This window comes from Protopterus annectens, chromosome 7.part1, assembly GCF_019279795.1.
Source record: "Protopterus annectens isolate FY-2018-M chromosome 7.part1, PAN1.0, whole genome shotgun sequence".
Taxonomy (NCBI): Eukaryota; Metazoa; Chordata; order Ceratodontiformes; family Protopteridae; genus Protopterus; species Protopterus annectens.
Genome location: NC_056740.1, coordinates 331,879,745 through 331,902,254, shown reverse-complemented (window position 1 = coordinate 331,902,254; position 22,510 = coordinate 331,879,745). Strand labels below are relative to the sequence as shown.

The 22,510-nt window shown below is 43.5% G+C and overlaps 1 protein-coding gene across 1 annotated transcript in view; it reads right to left on the bottom strand.

Moving 5' to 3' along the window:
* The window catches only part of DALRD3 (DALR anticodon binding domain containing 3), a 1,074,922-nt gene that overhangs the window by 249,921 nt on the left and 802,491 nt on the right, over positions 1-22,510 (bottom strand). The gene's annotated exons all lie outside the window — the stretch shown is intronic.

The following is a 22,510-nucleotide window of genomic DNA, read 5'->3' as shown; positions in this document are numbered from 1 at the left end:
TGTGAATGACCTGAGACGCACCTCCCTGGACTACAAGAAAAGAGACATGGAGGAGTTCTTGGATTATGTGGCCCAGGCAGGTATGACTCTAGCCCCGAGCAGCATCCCACCGTTGCCCAGAATGATACCGCAGTACAAGCAGAAAATGACTGACTTCAACAATTGGCTAAGTTTCTGGTGTCATTCTACGGGGATCCAGTATCTGTTTGCTTGGGATGACATGACTGACAGACCTCGATGCTTTGCCAGAGATGGCCTACATCTGTCACCCCTGAGTTTTCAGATACTGGCTAAGGCTCTTGCCACTCCTATATTGCCTTTTTAGGTGATGTTCCAAAGATCAAATTACCACCGTAACAGTTATAAATAAATCCAGTCTGAGGGTCATGCTGCTCAATGCTAAAAGTCTAAATCTCAAGATGCACTTGCTCAAAACACTCCTAAAAATGGAGAACATCGACATTTGTGCTGTAACGGAGACCTAGTTTAAAGCAGCAGAAAGCATCCCTGCACTACCAGGATACAACTCATTCCACACCTTTCAGCCCCAGAACATGGACCGAAGCTCCAAAGGCGGTGGTGTCTCCATATTCATAAATGATATGCACACCTCCAGACTAGCAGCCCAGCATAATGCATCTGAGATACTTCAGGTACAGCTAACATTGGGTAAGACGGCAATTCAGGTCGTAGCCTGCTATAGGCCTCCAACCATGTCCCAAGACACTCACTCCACATTCCTAAGCACCACAGAAGCTATTAGGGTCCAACCCAACACTCTAATAATAGATTACTTCAATAACCCCTCCATCAACTGGGAAAACTACTCATGCACCAATACACTGGCCCAACGTTTCCTGGAATTCGTCAATTCCTATACCCCTACTAGAGGAAGCAACATCCTTGACCTGGTTATTACAAACATGGGCAACCATTGCTCTACACCAATAGTTAATTCCTCCCTGGTTAGATCCGACCACAAATTAATCACCATGGAAATCCACATCTCACCCACACCCCCTGCAAAGGTAACCACCATGAAAAACTTCTCCAAAGCTGACTTTGGGCTCCTAAAAACAGAGGTGGATAACTTCACAGCACCCATTATCAATGGAAAATAGATGCAGGACTGCCGAATCATACACCAATGCACTGTACGAACTCGTACATAAATGCATGGAACTAGCCATACCCAACAGAACCAAGATGCTCTCCTCCAAAAAAAGGAAGACAATCTGGTGGTCCCCTGCCATTAAACGTTACAACAGAAGGAAGAAACTGTTGCAGAAAAAGGTGAAGTCCCAAAACTGGAAAAACTCCCTTATTATCCTCAACAAAAAGTTGAGAACCCTCATCAAAACCTCTAAAGTCAGCTATGAAGTCAGAATTGTGGCAGACACTAAAAACAACCAGAAAGCCTTCTATAGTTATATCAAGAATCTCTACGGAAATACCTAGATTTGCTCTGAGTTACTGCTCAATGGTACCTCCTATACTGAGCCAACAGATATTGCCAACATACTGGCCGACAGATTCAGTACCAACTTTGCCCCCCCCCCCCCCCAAAGACCAAACACAATACTGGAGGAATTCCAGGCACCCAGCATTACTGCAGCACAAGTTAAAGCTGCATTGTCCAAGGCCAAGAATACAGCTTCCATGGGACATGCTAATATCACTGGATATGTTCTACATGAACTACAAAGTGAACTGGCACCACATCTGTGTGCCCTATTCAATCACAGCCTCACCTCAGGCTTTGTCCCTACCAAATGGTGCACTGCTACAGTTATCCCTCTCCATAAAGGGGGAGTGACTACAGACCCTGGGAATTATCACCCCATTAAACTGATGAGTCTGATATATAAGGCTACAGAGCACATCATCATGGACCTAAATCTGGTTCAAGAAACCTGGTTTAAGGCTCCAGAGAGCACCCCAGCACTACCAGGCTATACCTCATATCATGCTTTTCGGCCCCAAAACCCGGACCGAAACACAAAAGGAGGGGGAGTTTCCATATTTATCAAGGATATCCACACCTCCAGGTTAGTGGCATTGCACGAAGTATCGGAGACCATCCATGTGCAACTAACAGTGGGCAAGACTGCTTTTCAGTTTATAGCATCCTACAGACCACCCTCTCAAAGTCAGGAATCCCACTCGGCTTTCCTGAAAACATTGGAGAACATGAAGATCTCTCCGAACACCATTATATTGGGTGACTTCAACTACCCAAACATTGACTGGGAGCACTACTCAAGCCCCAGCACCTTAGCCCAAAGGTTCCTGGAAATTATAAACTCAAATGCTATGGAACAACTAGTCACCACTCCCACAAGAGGGGACAACATACTAGACCTGATCATTACCAACATGGGGACTCTATGCTCCACACCAGAAGTATATCCCTCATTGGTAAGATCAGACCATAAATTAATTTCACTGGATGTCCACATCCTGACCCCACCCCAGCCCAGAAAACCACAGTGAAAAACTTCTCAAAAGCGAACTTCTCACTTCTCAAAACCGAAGTGGAGTCCTTCAAGGCCCCAGGGCCAGTGGAAACTACGGCCCAAACTGCAGAATCCTATATAAACGCATTCTACGGACATCTCCAGGAATGCATGGATCATGCTATCCCAAACAAAACCAAGACCCAATCATCCAAAGGCAGGCATCCAGTCTGGTGGACCCCTGCCATAAATAAACTGTACAACAGAAGGAGGAAACTACTACATGATAGAGCAAAATCCCTAATAGGGAAGGCATCTCTGATCAGTACTAGCAAAAAATTACGATCCCTCATAAAATCCTCCACGGCCAGCTTCGACAGAAAAATTGCACAGGACACCAAAGACAATCATAAGGCTTTTTTCAGTTGTGTTAGGAACCTGGGATGCAACTCCCAGACTTGTTCTGAGTTGATTCTAAATGATAAAAAATACACTGAACCCACAGACATCACCAATATCCTGGCAGACAGGTTCAGTGCAAACTTCTCCACCCCCTCCCCCCCAAAAGAGCAAGTATCTATCCCGGCAGAGGGTTGCCTCCCAAACATCTCTGATGCTCAGGTGAAGGCTGCCCTCTCCAAAGCAAAAAACACTGCTTCCATGGGACCAGATGGCATCCCAGGTTGCGTCCTGCATGAACTCCAAGAGGAACTAATCCCTCAAATAAAACAGCTATACAATCTCAGCCTCATTACAGGATATGTGCCCACAGAATGGTGTACAGCAACACTGGTCCCACTCCACAAAGGTGGAGCCTCTACGGACCCTGGAAACTATCGCCCCATAAGCCTGACTAGCTTAGTCTGCAAGGCTATGGAGAGGATCATCATGGAGCTCATAAACAAAGACATTGGGGACCTACAGACACTAGATCCTACCCAGTTCGGCTTTGTCAAGGGCAGATCCTGCCTTTTGAACCTGGATGACTTCTTCGAAACAGTCACCAAAGCCATAGATGAAGGGAAGGTAGTCCACACAGCCTATCTGGACCTTGCAAAGGCATTTGACACAATACCCCATTTGGGCATCATACATAAGCTATCCAGCTTAAATATAAACCCCTATGTCACAAGATGGGTCGCAAACTGGCTCAAAGACAGAACCCACAGAGTGAGAGTTGCTGGAGCCATGTCAGACTCGAAACCGGTCACAAGTGGTGTCCCACAGGGTTCTGTCCTGGGACCACTCTTGTTCGGTATATACTTTTCCGAGGTACAGGCAAATGTGGAAGGACTATGGCTCACCAAGTTTGCAGACGACTGCAAACTGGGCGCCATAATCGACTCTCCAGCTGACACAAACATCCTTCAAAAAGGTCTCACAGAGATGGATAACTGGTGCCAGCGCCATGGTTTAAAGCTAAATGCCAAAAAATGTATAGTCATACCCTTTGGCAAAAACAATGCGCCCACAAATTACCACATAGGCGGAAACCCATTAAGTACAGAGAAAGTTATTAGGGACCTGGGGACCCAAGTTGATCGCAATCTCTCCTTTGAAAACCACATTGCCAAAGTGGTTAGAAAGACCTTCTACATAGCCCACCTCATCACGAAGGGTTTCACATCTAGATCAAGAGAGGTAATCGTGCCCCTTTATTCATCCCTCATCAGGCCCATCATAGAATACAATGCCCCTTTTGGGATGTACCTTACCCGACACCTGCAGCAATTAGAGACCCCAAAAGTATCTCACCAAGAGGATCAAGGGTCTCAAACAGATGCCATATGCTGCTCGGTTAAAAACTCCAGCTCTACTCAGTTGCATACCGCCTACTTGAGGCGATCTATGCCTGACATACAAAGCTATGTCAAATCCAGAATTAATGGACATGCTCCACCTCAGTAAATCTAAATCCCTTAGAGCCACACGCTCGAGGGACTTGAACCTCAGCACAGAAATAAATAGAACTTGCTGGAGGGACAGGTTCATAACCCAGAAGCTCCCTTCGCTCTGGAATAGAATTCCAGTTCATGTGAGGCAGAGCACTTCACTGAATCTCTTCAAGAAGAATCTCGATAGGTGGATGGGGGATCGTAGGTTTGTCCCAGGGATTACTCCCGTGTCACTATTAGACAGAGGCACAGTAAACTAAACCTTAAAAAGGGCACAGTATACTCAAATCAAGGGGTGGCGTAAGCCATACAGAATCGGGCTAGGCTTATAATTGCCCCAGGGCAGATAGCCTAGTATGAACCTATGAACCTATGAACCTATAATTAACAAGGATATAGGGAATCTCCAAACTCTAGATCCCATGCAATCTGGTTTTCTGAAAGGTAGATCATGCCTGCTCAACCTGGTTGACTTCTTTGAGTCAGTCACCAGAGCTGTGGATGATGGCAAGGCAGTTCATACAGCCTACCTCGATCTGGCCAAGGCCTCAGGAATTATTGATAAACTCACCAAACTAGGCATCAACCCCTATATCACTAGGTGGGTTGCAAATTGGCTCACAGATAGAACCCACAGTGTGAAAGTAGCAGACTCCAAGTCAGACTGCCGACCAGTCACGAGTGGAGTCCCACAGGGATCAGTCTTGGATCCTCTCCTGTTTGGCATCTACTTCTCAGACCAACACAGAGGAACTCTGGCTGACCAAGTTCACAGACGACTGCAAGCTAGGAGTCATTATTAACTCCCCAAATGATGTAGACATCCTACAGAAAGGCCTCAATGAGACCAATGACTGGTGTCGAAAACATGGCCTTAAGCTTAATGCCAAAAAATGTGCCGTCATTCTCTTTGGGTAAAACTCAGTTCCCACTAATTACCACATTGATGGGAACCCACTGAAGGTGTTATAAGAGATCTGGGGACACAGATTGACAGCACCTTCTCCTTCGACCACCACATTGCCACTGTGGTCAGAAAGCCCTTCAATGTGGTACATCTCATTACCAAGGGTTTTGCATCCAGGAAAAAAGTGGTCATCATCTCTCTCTACTCTTCCCTCATTAGGCCAATCATCGAGTATAATGCCCCATTTGGCATGTACCTCACTAGACACATGCAATAGCTGGAAAGGCCACAAATGTACCTCAAGAAGAGGATCCTGGCATGTCCTGCATGGACAGACTCAAGAAACTCCAGCTATTCTCTGTCTCATATCATCTACTAAGAGGCGATCTCTGCTTGACTTACAAAGCCATGTCTGACCCAGCTCTGTTATAAATGCTACATCTAAAGAAATCCCAATCCTTCGGCACCACATGCTCCACAGACCTCAACTTCATTACTACAATCATTAGAACATGCTAGCGGGACAGGCTCATCACCCAGAGACTGCCCATGCTCTGGAACAGACCTCCCATACATGTCAAGCAGAGCACCTCACTGGCCCTCTTCAAGAGAAATCTTGATGAGTGGATGGGAAATAGAAAGTTCACCTCGGGGATCATTCCAGTGGCTCTACTTGATAGAGACACTGGGAACTAAAGTCAGGCGGCACTGTGTCAGGGCACTTCTATGAGCTAGGTTTGTAAAGGCTCCAGGGCCATTAGCCTAGTACACACCTATGAATCTATGAGTAAGAAAGATCACTGAAAGGCCAGAGTCCATTGCACAGCCCTCATATGACATCTGGCTAAAGAAACCAACCCTATAGACACTGCCATATGACCCAGAAGTTTCATAACTGAGTGCGCCATAGGCTTCATAGTTGCGCTGACATGGCCTGAGCCCAAAGGCTGAAAATTCTGGAATTTAAAACCTGGCAATTTGGTTGATCGTGTCCAACTGACACCTATGAAGTCTAAAATTTGTACATGCTGGAGGCTCATTTTTGGGTAACTGATTGTGAGCCTTAATTGTCAGACAGCTGGAGTAAGGAATCACTGGCCATGGTCAACAATGCCCTTGTAGGTGTAGTAAGGAGACAATCCTCCAGATATGGAAAGACCTGGAATCCCTGCGGCCTGAACCAGGCTGTGGCCACTGCCATGCACTTGGTGAACACCTGGGGTGGGGGGGGGGGGCTGTGGTGAGATCAAATGGCAGTGCCCTGAACTGATAATGAGTGGCTCCTAGCCAAAAGCACAGAAACCTTCTGGAATGCCTGTCTATCTTCATGTAATGGTAGGCATCCTTGAGGTCTATCAAGCACATCCGATAATTCTTCCTGAGAAAAAGTAAGATGGACTGCACCATAACCACTTGGAATTTGGTCTTTTTAACAAACTGATGTAGTTTGCTTAAATCTAAAATAGGTCTGAGGTTCTTTGTCTTTTTGGAACAAAAAGAGCCTGGTAAAGACCCCAGATCCTTTATGGTCTGGTGGGACCTTCTGAATGACTCGATTTACAGGCATCTTTCATATCTCTACAGCTGCATACAGTCTCTGATGGAGTGGAACATGTGGGAAATGTTTTCTGTGACAGTTTGGAACTTCTAAAAAGGGAATGCAATAACCTCTAGATATGACTCTCAGCACCCATGTATCTGAGGTAATGGCCTCCCAAGCTTTTGGGTGGAGAGCAAAATAACCCCAACTGCCTCCAGAGAAGAGCAGTTGGGCAACCCTTCAGGGTCACTGAAAGGTCCCACCAGAGAAAGCCCCATGGAACTCCTGAATCTGCAGACTGCCCCTGCCCCATAGGTGGCATCCATTACGATTCTCTCCCCCGTCTTCTGGAGGAACCCTCTGAAGGAGCATTCTGAGAAGAGTGCTGTGACTTTCTAAAGAAGAGATGCTTACCTCCCTTCTGATTCCCTGAAAAGGTCCACTGGGGGGTGGCAAAGCATACTCCAACTGTGGATAGTGTATTCTTGCCCTGTTTGCTCCTTGTCAGAGTATCTTTAAGTTCACAGGTGTTTACTAGGCTAATGACCACAAGGGCCTTTTTAAGCTTAGCCATACCTCCCAAATCTCTGACCAGTTCTGATACCCTTGGTAAGTGTAAGCAGGGGTTTAGGAGATGAAACATTTTACAAGCCATGGCCTGGGAGACGAACCATTTATAGGTTGCCTGTGTCCATTAGAGACACAGGTGCCAAACCAGGGATGACTTTCCTGTTCCCCATCCAACTTTCCAAGCTGCAGTTGAATTGGGATAGGGAGGACCTCTGCTTCACATGGATGGGGAGCCTGTTCCAGAGAAGGCATACTCTCTGGGATATATACTTGTCCCTCCAGCAGGTCCTATTTATATCACAGACAAGATTTATGGGTAATTCTGGTGCTGTTTGTTTTGCAGATATGCAGGCGGTCCATCAGTGTGGGGTCTGACAATGCACTGTATGTCAGACATAGATCTCTCCTCAAAAACCTGTAGGAGACAGAATACAGGGATATAGCCTTGAGGCAGTCTGCATAGGGCATTTTACTTAAGCCCTTCTTTTAGTGAGGAACCTCTGTGGACATTCCAACTGTTGGCTATGCCTGGTTAGGTACATACCAAAGGGGGCATTGTACTCGATGACAGGTCTGATGAATGCCAAATACAGTGGAACAATGACTTCCTTGGACTTAGACGCCATACCTTTGTTTAAAAGTTGCACAACATAGAATGTTTTCCCTCACTGCTGTAGATATGTGATGTTTAAAGGCTAGACTACTATCTATGTGTGTCCTTAAGTCCCTGACTACTGGGTCAACTCTAAGGGGGTGTGTTGTCAATATGATAGTTACCAGGGGTGGATGACTTCCCAAAGGATACTAATTATGCATGTACTGGCATTTAGTTTTAGTCCATGGCTCTGACACCAGTTGTTTGTCTGTGTCATCCCCTTCTGGAGAACATTTGTGTCAGTGTGAGATTCAATGACAGCTCCTAATTTGCAATCATCTGCAAATTTGGTCAGCCAGAGACCACTGACATTGGCCTTTAACTTTTGACCCAAATAACAATGACCTGTCAAAAGTGGAACTAGCAAAAGACATCTTGAAACAGTCTGTGAAGTTACATAAATGCATGCAAGCATCATCAAAGCTCCATCAGCTGCATTTTAGATGAGCCTCATGGAAACATTGGCAATGGAAAGCAGGGAAGAGAAATGAGTTTCTGGAGATTGCTGTATCTTGAGAGTTCTTGACACTTCACACACTAAATCTCGCTGACTCTAGTCAGGTATGAAAGATAATTAAGAGCTCCCAGCAGAAAAGTGACTTGAAGCATAGGAGCACTTCCATAAGTGATCCAAAGCATGAGACTCCTGTTCGTGGATTAACGAGGAACTCTCCTCAGAAATCTCCTTCATGGTTGCTGCCACCACCAAAAAGCATCAACGGCCGTACCCTTACTCCAATGCTGCCTGAACCTGGGTGGAGTGAGAACCTTATCTGGCTTCTTGGAGATATGCCCCACTGTGCTGGATTCCTTCTACGCCTTCTGGGTCATAAGGTCTACAACAGCATCCTGAGAGGGAACCACGCAAGGCGTGCATGGATGGGCCTACGGCCTACTCCAAAGACCTCCAGAAACAATGACTCCTCTGGAAAGAAGATTTCAGTGGTCCAGCCTCTGTGCTGGTGAAGTACTTCTAATAAGTTATCAAAAGAGCAGTCATCCCACAGAGACTTAGGGCATCTCTCTCCTTCCTCAAGGTCAGTATCATTTTTGAGAGACTCCTTCAGGGAGTCAAGGTGTTTCCACTTATCCACTTACACTTTCTCTTTTCTATTCTGACAAGGCCTGGGAGAAGGGGGAAGAGTTGAGAAGCCCTGCCATGGGGCAGACTGGGGGATCACTGACATAGCCTGTCCAGGAGCAGACTGATGACTGATCGCATGCACTGATGAAAAGGGGGAAGGAACACCAGCTGGAGAAATCGGTCTCTTCTCCGAGAAAAGAACGTCTTGTCTACAACATCAAAGGCTGAGGCAGAAGCTGGCCTCTCAGGTCTGAGGCACCAATAACTCAAAGGTACCAGAGACAACCTCGAACTTGAAGCAATCAAGTTAACTCTGACATTGAGATCGGCGCCCAGCTGTCCAAAGCCAAAGCTTCAAGTGGAAGTGACAATCCCAAAGCAGAAACTGTCGACTCCAATCTGGAAACTCCTGTTTTAATGCCACAGCTCCAAGGTCTTGATGGTCCTGAAAAAGTATAAGGTGAAGCAACCAAGGAAATGTTCACAGCTGAAGACAACCAAGCTGTCAGATCAGACCTGGAGGGTGGAAATTCAGCTGGCCTGAAAGATATCAGATTGAAGAGGCCAAGGGAGTAAACCAAAAGAATGCAGCCAAGGGACCCAGTACCAGACCCAGACCTGAAGTGATAAGGTCTAACAGCATCATCGTCTGCAAAAAGGACGTCAATCAGCTGCTCCACTTCTTAAATTTTAATGCTGCCCACTAACCTCGATGACCAGGCAGATGATGCCACTGAAGGAGGTTTAGAAGGACTTTTGGAAGAAGAAAATGACCCCATAAGCTGGATCTGAGCTGAAAGACTGGGAAAGGGACAGGGAAGACTCTAGTAATCGCTCTGCTGGGGTGGACCGGGAAAATAGGAAGGTTGACTTACCTGAAGGGGCTCGGGAGTCTTGGAGTTGGAATCCGGGAAAATAGGAAGGTTGACTTACCTGAAGGGGCTCGGGAGTCTTGGAGTTGGAATTGGGGCAGATATCAGTGCTGGGGCAGCCAGAGAATCTGAAAGTCTTGGGACATTCAGATCCAGAAAGCCCAAGGCAGAAAGACCAGGAGCAGAGGATGAAGAGATCTCTTGGAATTCCATCTGGAAGGTCTGGTGTCCTGTTGTCAGGGCTTATTGGACATGGTTTTCAGAGACGATGGAGAATCCACCCCAGAAACAGAAGAAGGAGGAGAACAGAAGGAGAGAAGCCCTTTGAGGACTAAATTGACCTGATACTTGGTGATGGCCCTAATTCCAACTCCTCACAAATGGAACATCCTGAATCCAGACATGCTGGTCCCAAACAGTAAACACACTTGAGATATGCTTCCTGGGAAGGTAACGTCTGCCTGCAGGACATGCATTTTAGGTTCATAGGTTCATAGGTTCATACTAGGCTATCTGCCCGAGGGCATTTACAAGCCTAGCCCATCGTTTTGTGGCTTACGCCACCCCTTTAGTATGGGGAACTATACCCATTATTTTGCTGTGCCTCTGTCGAGCAGTGACACTGAGGTAATCCCTGGGGTATATCTGCGATCTCCCATCCATTGGTCAAGATTTCTCTTGAACAAGGCCAGCGAGGTGCTCTGCCTCACATGTACCGGGATTTTGTTCCACAGCATAGGGAGTCTTTGGGTGATGAATCTATCCCTCCAGCACGTCCTATTAATAGCCGTGTCAAGGTTTAAGTCTCCCGCTCTTGTGGCTCTGATGGATCTAGATTTTTTGAGGTGAAGCATATTCATCAAATCTGGGTTTGACATGGCCTTGTATGTTAGGCAAAGGTCACCTCTGAGCAAGCGGTAAGCGACTGAATAGAGCTGGAGTTCTTTCAGTCGGGCATTTAAAACCTTTGTCCATAACCACAAACCTACACAAGCAACTGCAAACTACCACAAACTACAATAAACACTAACTAAGCAGGGGAGAAAAGAAAGCAAGGAAGCCCAAAAAACGGAAAGTCCAAGCAGACAGGAATAAAGCCGAACTACCTAAGAATGACACAGAACTACAAAAATTCCCAAAAAATACTAAAGAGGGTGAGGGAATAGCAAAATATCACCACTAACACTACACCATGGTCCCAAAATCAGAAAATGCTGAGTGGAGCAAAGCTCGAGCTGCTAACAGGAATGGCAGCAAACTAGATCTGGGGAATATACTCAGAAGTGGAGAGCCAAATGGGCTAAAGACTGGATTTGACAGGTGTTGGGTCCATGTCCCACATTGTGAAGCCAGATGGAGTAGACATCGGATACTATATTACGTTGCACATTTTAGAGTTACACAGTTAAGGCTATTACACACAACACAAGCAGAAAGCTTCAATTAAAAGTGGAAAGGGATGATGATAAAGCAGGGGGTAATCCAAGAAATAAGGAAAGAATGGGATTTTGTATGCAGATTCTTAAGGAGAATAGCAGTCATATAGAACATTATATTCATAAAGTAGCAAAGTATAATAAGAACCAAGCCAACATGGCAATACAAAAGGAGATTCTGCTGATAGGAATGACTGCAATTAGAGGTACAGTGAATAGAGAAGATGAGGATGGAATTTACTGCAGGAAGCTGGCAAAGGAACCAAGGTTTTGGGAACAAATAATTAGAGAAGGAAAAGTAACAGAATGCAAAGAAGTTAAGAAGACATTTGGATTGCAGGCTAGGGATTGCCTTCCCTATCAGGGATTGATAGCAGAGTATAGACAAAAAAAGGGATAGGGGAATCCTAAATGAAAGACCTGCAGTGGTTGAGTTTTTAATTTAATCCAGTAAAGACTGCGAAAAGGGAGAGATTAAATATGCAATTCACAAAGAAACAATGGGAGGACATACGTGTGGCTCACAAATATGCAACAAAGTCTAGAAGATTTAGGATTTTTGCCTGGAAGTGTTTGCATAGATACTTTTATACCCCAATCAGACCCCAAAGAATTTTTCCTCAAGTAGGTGTCAAAAGCTGGAGGTAAGATGGGGAGGAAACAGGTAACTGGGAACATGTGTTTTGGGAGTGTAATGAGTTTGCACTTAAAGTAGTCTGTCAGAAATAATGGGTAAGCAAATGAGTGTAACTAAGGACATGATTTTTTTCTTTGAGATGGGATACAGTATCTGAATTGCCTAGACATAGTAAGGCCTTGCTAAGTTTAATTCTGGTGGCTGGCAAAAAAACAGTTACTAGAAAATGGAAATCAAAATACAAACCAACTATACTTGAAATAGTGAATATTATAACAGAGATAAAAGATCAGGAGGTGGAATCTTTATAAAAGAGTAGGAGCAAATTACATTGAAAAATGTAAATTGTGGGAACAATAAATGCAGAAAAATGTTTTGGAGGAGGAATGAGGTTCAAGAATTAAATAATTTATGTAATGTTGCTGAGAGTATAGAATATATAACAATATATGTGATGTATAATGTTTGTAAATGTGAATTTGTTAATATGGTTGGCTTACTTTTATACAAATGTACATTTGCCAATGTCACAAATGATAAAACATTAAAGATGTTTAAAAGATACTACACTATGTTGCATGGACAATAAAGGCATGCATGCTGTTGTTGACTGCTATTATAATATGAAAATTCTTATGTTAAATGTCATTATATTAATGTCAGGATGTATGCATTGTCAATGTGAGGCTACATTTTTAATATGTACATTCTAATACTGGATGACTTTAGCTATAATGTTGGGTCTGAAGCAGATTTGTACAATAAACACAACAACAGTAAACAAGTTAAATTGGGGTCTATATCAGATAATCGAAGTTTCAGAACTTCGAACACCATATGGTTGACCCCATATGATCGAAGTACTGAAACTTCGAATACCTGATAAAAAAAAGAAAAAAAAAAACAAAAACAAAAGTAACTGCTTTAAGCAGGGGGGAAAGCCCCCTGCACCCCCCACAACCCCCGCTACTTAAATATACCAACTCCGAGATCGCACTTTAATGGAGTATGATGCGGAAAGGGAAGATTTCCCTTTCGTACGCTGTAGCGCAATCTCAGAGTTGGTATATTTAAACTCTTTTACTTCACTTTCCTTTTTTTTTTTTTTTTTGTTTGATGTTTTGCAACTTCGATCACTAGTGTTCGATGTCTAGTGATTCGAAGTTGTAAAACTTCAACAATTTAATATAGACCCATCAAATTTGATGTTTATGATGCTTTTATATTAATGGTTTGTTAAGACTGAACTGTGTATTTTTTTTTCAAACTGTCCTATAAAATTCATCTCCTCTAAGAAGTACTGATTAACTGAAGTGAGCAGCCAGCTTACAACCTCCTAACAGAAAACATTAATTCTATCACAGATACATCATTATTCTATAGGGTACTATAGGGAAAGGCAGGCCTTAGCAGTTCCTACAAATCCATTTGCAAAGAACAGTTTGAATGGGGAAGGCAGGTCATTCCACTGCCTGAAAACTGACCAGATATATTTAACATTCTGGAAACTACAAAACTTACATACTTATTCTAGTCCTGTGTGGAAACTGGTGGATAGAATCCTCAACATGCCTTGGGCGTCCTAAAATAGTAAGCCCTTTAGAATGGTGGCTCCAAAGAAAGCTCTAGCTCTAGAGAGTGATTAAATTGTAAAATTTAGCAAATGTATTTAAGGTTGACAATGTAGCAGTAGCAGTAATATCTTCAAGTGGTAAATTTCTTAGAAAAGAAGCAGAAGTGGCTTGAGCTCTGACAGAAGGCATCTTTGGTCTAACAGTCAAGGATCTTCTACAGTAGGGGTAACAGAAAATGATACAATCTGATGTCCATTTGGGCAGATAAGTTTAGTGTCTTTTTGCCCCTTCTTAGCATTAAAGAATGACACAAACTGTTTAATTTTTATAAAGTCTATTGTATGAAGAAGATAAAATCTGAGTTGTCTGTGTACATCCTGACAATGTAATTGTTATTCACCTTTGTTAAAATTATTAGAAAAGGATACCAGGGAGTGAACCGATTGGTTCAAATTTGTCTGGGCAGTTACCTTAGGCATGAAGGAAGGGTTGGTAAGTGTTACTTTGTCTTGATGGAAAACCAATTCAGGGAATTTCAGTGATAAAGCAAGAACTTCTGAAACTTTCTTTGCAGAGATAATGGCTACCAGCAAGACAGTCTTCTGGATTAAAAAATTTAATATCTGAAGAATGGTCTGTTTCAAAAGTAGGTTTAGCAAACTTTTCAAGCACATAATTTAGATCCCATGGAGGAAGTGGACACACGAGGGTGGCCTGATGTAGAACACATGTTTTAAAAATGCTTTACATACCTTATGTGATGCTAAAGAGGAAACTCCCTGGTGAAAGGATAATATAGCCACCAAGTGAACCTTGAAGGAAGAACTGCTAGCTCCCTTGCTGAAAATGTCTATGAAGAGGGTGAGAACCTGAGAAATAGGTGCTGAAGGGGGTTCTATAATTTTATGAGCTGTCCAAAAAGAACATTTCTTCCATGTATCTTTGTAAATGTTCCTGGTTGAAGATTTCTGACAAGCAGTTATCAAGGGGATCACCTCTGGTGGGAACAAATAGCCATGACTGAAAATGGAGAAACCATGTGGTCAAATGATGGAATCAAATGTCTGGATGAGACTGCCCAGATGGATGAACCATTAGTTGCTGGCACTGAGGGAGAAAAATATGTCTTCTCTTGAGAGGAGGTCAAAGTAGGGGGAACTACATCTGGCATAAGAAGAACAGGGTAATGAGAATGACCTTTGCTTTACACAGCTTAGCTTTCCGAATGAATCTGGTTATGAAAAGAATGGGAGAATGCATACAAGAAACCTGGGGGTCAAGTGTGTGTGGGGGGGGCCTGTCTTGGGGGCTGTTCTTTTGAAGGATAATGGAAAAGAAGCTGTTACATTGGTGTTTCATGGCAAAGCAAAGAGACTACAGCAGGGTCTCCCCACATGCAAAATACTTTCTGAGCCACAGCATCATTGAAAGACCATTTGTGTTGGAGCAGGGTCTGTCAGCAATCATGTTGGAACTCCCCGGTATATGCATTGCTATAAGAAAGAGATGTGAAGTTACAGTCCATTCCGAAGCTCTTGTAGCTTCTCTGCAAAGGGAGTACATTTGTGTGCCACCTTCCTTGTTTAGATATCAAACGACTGTCATATTGTCAGAGTGGATGAATATTGCACCTTTCAAGAGCCAGTCCTCAATTGCTTGCAAGTCTAGGAAGACAGCTCTCATTTGCAGAACAGTGATGTGCAACTTGGCTCTCTGTGGCATCCACAAACCTTGGACTAGCCTGTCCAGATAATGCCCCCCCAATCCCAAATTGGGTGTGTCAATACTTACAATGGCTGTTGGGGTCGGTCAAAAGAAAGGGGTGCCAATAGACAAACTGTGCAGATCTGCTCGCCAAAGGTAACTGTCGGAAAGCTTTTTTATATGTGTCATGGGCTGCACTGCTTGGTTACATTAAGTCCTGATAGTCCATTGCAGTGTTCTCTTGTTGAGTCTTGTATTTAGTATTGTTTGAATTGCAATAACCATCAAACCAAACATCTTGAGTACTGTGGCCATAGTAGGATGTGGGTTCTTTAAAAGGCTTATAACCTCCTTTCTTACTGAAGACAGACTGTCCTGGAGCAGTTTTGCTTTCTGATTGACTATATCCAACATACAGCCAGTGAAAATAAGGGTCTTTGATGGGTCAAGTTGAGATTTTGCTATACTGACTGGAAACCCCAAAGATAGACATAACTAGAGCAAATACCATCTTGACAACAGAAGTTTCTCCATAAAAGGTGTCACCACGAGCCATTTATCTTTGTAAGGGAAGATTCTTTCCCCCCAGCACTCACGTATGTGCCGTGACTGAACCACACATTTGATAAACACATGGTGGGGTGGTTGTGATGTGGTGAATCTACACGTTAGGACTCAAAACTGATAATGAACAGCTCATACCTGGAACCGCAGGATTGCTTCACTATTTTTATATGTAGGTATTCATCCTGGAGATCCAAAGAGTAAATCCAGTCTCCTGCCTGTACACAAGGGAGGATTGACTGCACCATGACCATCCGGAATGACAACTTCCTCATGTTGCTGTTGTTGTTTGTCTTTCGACTTTTTCCCGGTAAGAGGTCGCCACAGCGGAACTCCGGTCCACTAATGATTGGCAGTAGATTTTTTACGAAACGCCAAGGTGCCAGCTCAACGCCCAACCTTCAACGAAGGCACGCCCATTTACGCACGCATGTCTTTCGAACGCTACCCAACGCGGGGAGGACATGCAGACTCCACACAGAAGGCACTCCCAAGCCAAGCCGAGAATCGAACGGTAGAACCTCTTGCTGTGAGGTAACAACGCTACCGCCGTACCACCGCGGCTAAAGACAACTTCCTCATGTACTAATTCAAATAACTTAGGTCCAGCATTTCTTGGGCATCAAGAGTAAGATCCAGACTATTTCTAGTATGATGGAACCTCTTGGATGGCTCTCTTTTTCAGGAAGCTTTCTACTTCCTTTTGGGCCAACCTCCTCCAATATGGTATTACTGTAGAGAGTTGTGAGGATGAGGGTTTGGACACTGTTACAAAGGATGTAGTGTAGCTTTTGGGAATTATCTCCTGTACCCAAATGGCCTGATTGAAGGTCAACATGGGGTCAGATACAGGGAAAGACACCCACCCCCCCAACTGCCTGCAGACTGGAGCAGTTTGGGAACTTTTCAGGGTTTATAATTGTGGTACCTTGAAATGACCCTCTGAATCTTTGCTGATGTGGACCACCTCTGTCTCTGGGACAATGGCTAGATCAGCAAAGTCTCCACTAATGTGGGTCCTCTGACATGCTGTTTATTCTGGGGCTGTTGGAACTTCCTAAACCATACATTTTTGGCACTTTTTTGGTTCCTTTGAAAAGACCACTGCAGGGACAAAAATGTTACCTCCAACAGTCATGAGGGTTTTGCCCAGTTGCTCACATTGTGACAACTTCTCTTTTACCTTCTGCTCAAACAAGAAGGATCCATCCAAGGGAACACTGGTGATTGCTACCTTGAAATGGTCCCTAAAATCTGTGAGGTGTATCCAGCCTTGCATCTGCACTGCAATGCCTGAGCCCTCTGCTCTTACTGTTCCATATGTTGCCTTGTGAAAAAAATGCAAGGCCAGCAAATAAACAGATTGAATAGTTGCCACCTGGGCCTCCAACTGTGACCTCAGATCAACCACAGGCAATTGCTCTTTTTTCCTGCCAGTCCCCTTGAAATCTAATCAAATGTGCCAGATAGTTCAATGGCCAGACTGAAAATGTGTTGGATGTATACATGCATTAACAGAGTCTCTCCATTATCTGAAATTCTCTGGAATCCATAAACAACTCCTTATTCCAATGTTGTCACTTCTCTGTGGGTACTGCAGCACTCTGTTTCACAAGAAATAGGCTCAAACACATCCAGCTCTTTTCAAACTTTACTGTACACCATGTCTCTCAATGTATCAGGAGGTGGCAATACCCAGGCCCTTGATAAAGGGAATCTATAGGCATTCTGCAAATTGTTTTCCTCTTGGGAGGTGGGGTAAATTGGCTTCGATTTCCGCTGCCACACCACTTCTAGGATCTCTTCGAATAAGGTATTTTCAGGAGGGAATTTGAGGGAAACCTCCCCTTCATCAACATCTGTGTCTGAAGAGGGAGATTCCTAAGGGGAGTTGTGGTGTTTCCTCTTATACCACCTCCTCTTTGGGGGGGGGGGCTTGTAGGGGAGGGTCACTTGAATTCTCCTAGGAAGAATGCATTCCAGACCTCTGCATTCTGGACCTAAGAGGCCCTCTGTCCTGTGGGAACACTGATGACTTATGGCTGAAAATTTCTGTTTCTGTGAAGCCTATAGGCAAAACCGATGGTGCCTGTACCTGCTCCTGCACTGAACCTCCCTCGGTTCTCCTCTGTGTTGAAAAGCCCCACATGGGATTTGGGCCCAAAACTGTCAGAACCAACCTCATTAGTGCTGGCAATGCAAGAAATCAGCATTGACGACTCAGGAGCCGTAGTCACCATGGAGGATTTTGTACCAAATGACAGAATGTTGCGAAGGTCTACACTAATAGTGGTCCTACTGTATCACAACCAGAGTTGACAGACAGAGAGTGGTGACAAATCCTTCAGCCTTACTAGTTTCTGGTTCCAATGTGGTTGGGCCGAAGAATCCACCCATGAGGCAGGGATCAGCATCAAAGAAATGTAATATTTCATTATCAATGGAGCCAGGCTGGATTGCAGTACTGGTTCCAACACTGCCAGTGCTGAAATAGAGCCTGGAGAAGGAAATGAAATAGAGGCAGTGAAAACCTCTACTACAGCCACCCTGGATACAGATGGGGATGAGATGACACCATATTGTAAATGAGCCTTCACAAAGCCAGCATCATATATTCCCAATCAAGATAGGTGGGGCTCCCACAGGGATCTATAAGATCAAAAGAATGTTGTCAAACTGGGTGGGAAAGAAATCAGCCTGGAAAGCTCATGCTCAGAGGAGAACAGTTGTGTAACTAAACTTACCATAACAGTACGTGTTTGAATGATCATTGGTGTAGCACCTGAAGATGTATGGGTTACATCCTGCATAGCATATGACAGCTGGGCAACTTCAAAAGCTTCAGAGCACTTTCCAAGTACCCAAGCCATTAGTCAGCTTGAGCTGAGCTGACTAAAAGTCTTGTTTGTGCACCAATCCCTTCAGAGAATTTATGTCAACAGAGAGAGGGAGACTAAAGCCCTGCACGGACAATGCCCGTAAAAGAAAAAATACATGCCCAGACTTTGGCCAAAAAGTAACGGGGATGGAGGGAGGGAACAGCTATTGCAGCAGTGATCATTCAAACATCAACTATTATGGTAACTTACTTATACAACTATACTAGTTATGGTAAGTTTACTTACACAACTATACTATGTTCATCATTATGATCACTGCTGCAGTAGCCAAAGCTATATGGGTAGATTACCACAGCTTATAAGATATGCAAGGAGGAAGTAGAGGAGTTGTGGAGCCCCTGGAGAATGGTCCTAGTAAAACCTGTTCCAGACCTGGAGATGGAATCTAGTTTATAGTGCTTTGTATAAGCATGCACAGAGGGCCAAGTTGCTACTTCTACTTATGAGATTTGTTTACCAGGAAAGTCCAACTTGATAATTCTATCCATCTTAAGCAGTGACCCAGGAAGAAAAGCTCTACACATATAAGAACAGAAATACATATACATAAATTAAAACTGACATCATAGTACAATGTATTGTAAATACATAGATTAATACAAATATTAATACATATATGACGTAGAATAATACACATAAACCATCAGTAAAACAAGATAAAACTGTATTGTGTATCTGAAACATGCTGACACTTTATAACTGTCTCATTCAAAGCAAATACCAGAGTGGAAAATTCAAATAGTTGATAAGGAGAAGAGGAAGGGAGAGGGTGAGAAATATCATTTGTTACAGGTGATATGTGGAGGATATATGGCAGCTGGGAGAACTAAAGAGAAATAGCAACACTAAAAGTAAGGGAAGTAAGAGAAACAAAACAAGAAAAAGATGAGAGAGGGTGTATATAGACATTAAAGTAGGAGCTGAAATAATTAGCCAGGAGAGCAGAATGTGCAAAGCTATGAGTTTGAGACTAATTATTTTAGTTGAAGTTTAAATAAATGAATGTTACATATTTTCCTGATAGACTCAGGGATTGTATTTCAGAATTTTTGTTACAAAGCTTGACTACAGCCTTTGACTCCAATTTTTGTAAGGTTTATAGATGTCAAGTAGATCTGTCAGACCATCAAAGGTGACAATTTGGGAGGTAATGGTGGTGAACTGTACTTATAGCTGATCAGAAAGAGAGATTATATATACTTTTATATGTTAAAAAAGTTGGGTATAATTTAGCTAGTATTATAACTGTAGTCAATTTACAGTTTTTAGACCAGAGCAGTGATATGTTCTATGACTTGTATTAGCTGCAAATCTACCCACATTGTTGCAATACTGTTCTAGTTTAGATTTTAGGGTGGGCTGAAGGTTAGTCAAGGTGGAAGAACCATATAATTGAGAGGGCAGTAGCTATAGCAAGAGTGACTCTGGCGGATGCGGTAAGGAATGTTTTGGCTGTACATTGCATTCACAAGTTTTTAAGAGTTTTTTTTTCTTACTGCTCTGAATGTGGAGCTCATATTTGAGGTTGTAATCTGTTATAGAATATTTCCTGAGTCCAATCTTTTCCAGAAAGTCAAAGATGAAGGCAAGGCCCTCACATAATGACCCTTGACCCTGCCTGGAAAAGTTTTATTGAGGTGATAATAACAACTGCTCAAAAACAGAAGTTATGTACTCACCATAACGTTCCATGTTTGTAGTCCATCTCGCCCTTCATTCTTACATATGCGTTCGACTCAACCTATTACAAAGCTCAAAGTCTCTTAGTTGGCTCGTGGCTAGGTAGGTATCCCATAGTGAAATAGTGCAATCCCCAGATCTTGTTTGCTGCTAAACTATAGAAAGACAGAACTAAGGTTATCCAGAAAGAACAACAATAATGAAAGGTCTCCACCCTACCAAGGTAAGACTATCCTCTCTCCAGATCCTTCCAGGACGGGGGTAGGTGGGTGGGTTTGTAAGAATGAAGGGTGAGATAGACTACAAACATGGAACGTTATGGTGAGTACATAACTTCTTTATGTTCTGTAGTCCTATCTCGCCTTCATTCTTACATATGGGACAGCGTCCCTAGCACCTTATTCTTGGGTGGCTCATGGGAAAACACTCCTGAGTACCGTGGAACCAAAGGAGGCTCTACTCCTTGAGGTCAGGTCCAATTTATAATGAGTAATAAAGGTATGAGGGGTAGCCCAAGTTGCTGCTGCACAGATACTATCAACTGGAACTCTGTCTTGGAAGGCAGCAGATGTAGATTGTGATCATGTATAATGAGCCTTAATCTTAAACGGTAGAGTTTTCCCATTGGAGGAGTAAATGAAGGAAATACAGCTCGAAATCCAATTAGAGAGAGTCACTTTAGAGACTGGCAGACCTATTCTAGATTCGGAAAAGGATATGAATAACTGGTCTGACTTTCTAAGTTCCTTAGTCCTGTGAAGGTAGAACCGTAACTGCTTGTGAACATCCAGTTGATGAAATTTGTATTCTGCAGCGTTAGAATGATTAGGGAACAACACGGGTAATGCTATGGTTTGGTTCAAATTAGTTTGAGAGCAAACTTTAGGGATAAAGGAAGGATTTGTATGAAGGGATACTCTGTCTTTGTGGAAAATCAAATAAGGAGGCTTAACAGACAGGTCTTCCAGGACAGAAACTTTAATAAGCACGAATGTGCGGGTTCAAAGGGCAGTGCAGTTAGTTTGGACAGAACAAAGTTTAGATCCCAGAGAGATATTGGTTCCTAAAAGGGAGGTCTCAGCAAAGTAGTGCCTTTAAGGAAGGTTTTACACAATCAGTGGGACATCAGGTTAGATTCATGTTGTCCCAAATGAAAGTTGGATATCGCTGCCAACTGGACCCTAATTGTGGCAGCAGCAGAACCCTGATGGAAAAGTTCAGACAAAAATTCTAAAACCATAGGGATGGATGCAGTATAAGGATCTACATTCCTTTCTTTTGCCCAGATACAAATCCTTCTCCATTTGCTATTGTATAGCTTCCTAGTGGAAGGTTTATGCAAAGATGTAAGGATGTGGGTCACAGCAGGTGAAAAATCATGAAGCCTGACTAGGGATGGAATTGGAGAAGCCAGGCTGTCAAATTGAGTGTGTGGAGGCAGGGGTGAAGGGAGCCTGACATATGTGTAAACAGGTCTGGCACTGGATCCAGAGTCCATGGGTCGTCTAGTAGATGAAGCCTGAGAAAGGGGAACCAAATCTGACGAGGCCAGTAAGGAGTGATGAGAATCATTTTGCTTCCCAATAAAGTACAGTTGTGTACGCTTACCATAAATGTAGATGTTCGAGTGTATTCACTGTTGCAGTCATTACATTTGGGTAATCCTGCTGGCAAGTTGCCCTCAGTTGGCCTGAATTCCAAAGTCTTGGGTCCTGCATCGGCTGCTGTCGCCCCTTCCCTGACGTCAGGTCGTCAGGGGTATAAAAGAAGCAGTCAACGCCATTTTCTTCAGTTTTTCTTGCCCCAGATGTCAGATGCCCCCTAAAAGGGTAGCCAAAATGTATATATATATATATATATATATATATATATATATATATATATATATATATATATAAAAATACATACACCAATATAAACTTTACCTTCATCTACCAGCAAATGCACCACATAGGTTGTATAAATCAGAGAAGGAAAGAAAAGTTCCAGCAGAAAAAAGGGGGATGGCGGGTGGGTAACCTGGACTGCAACAGTGA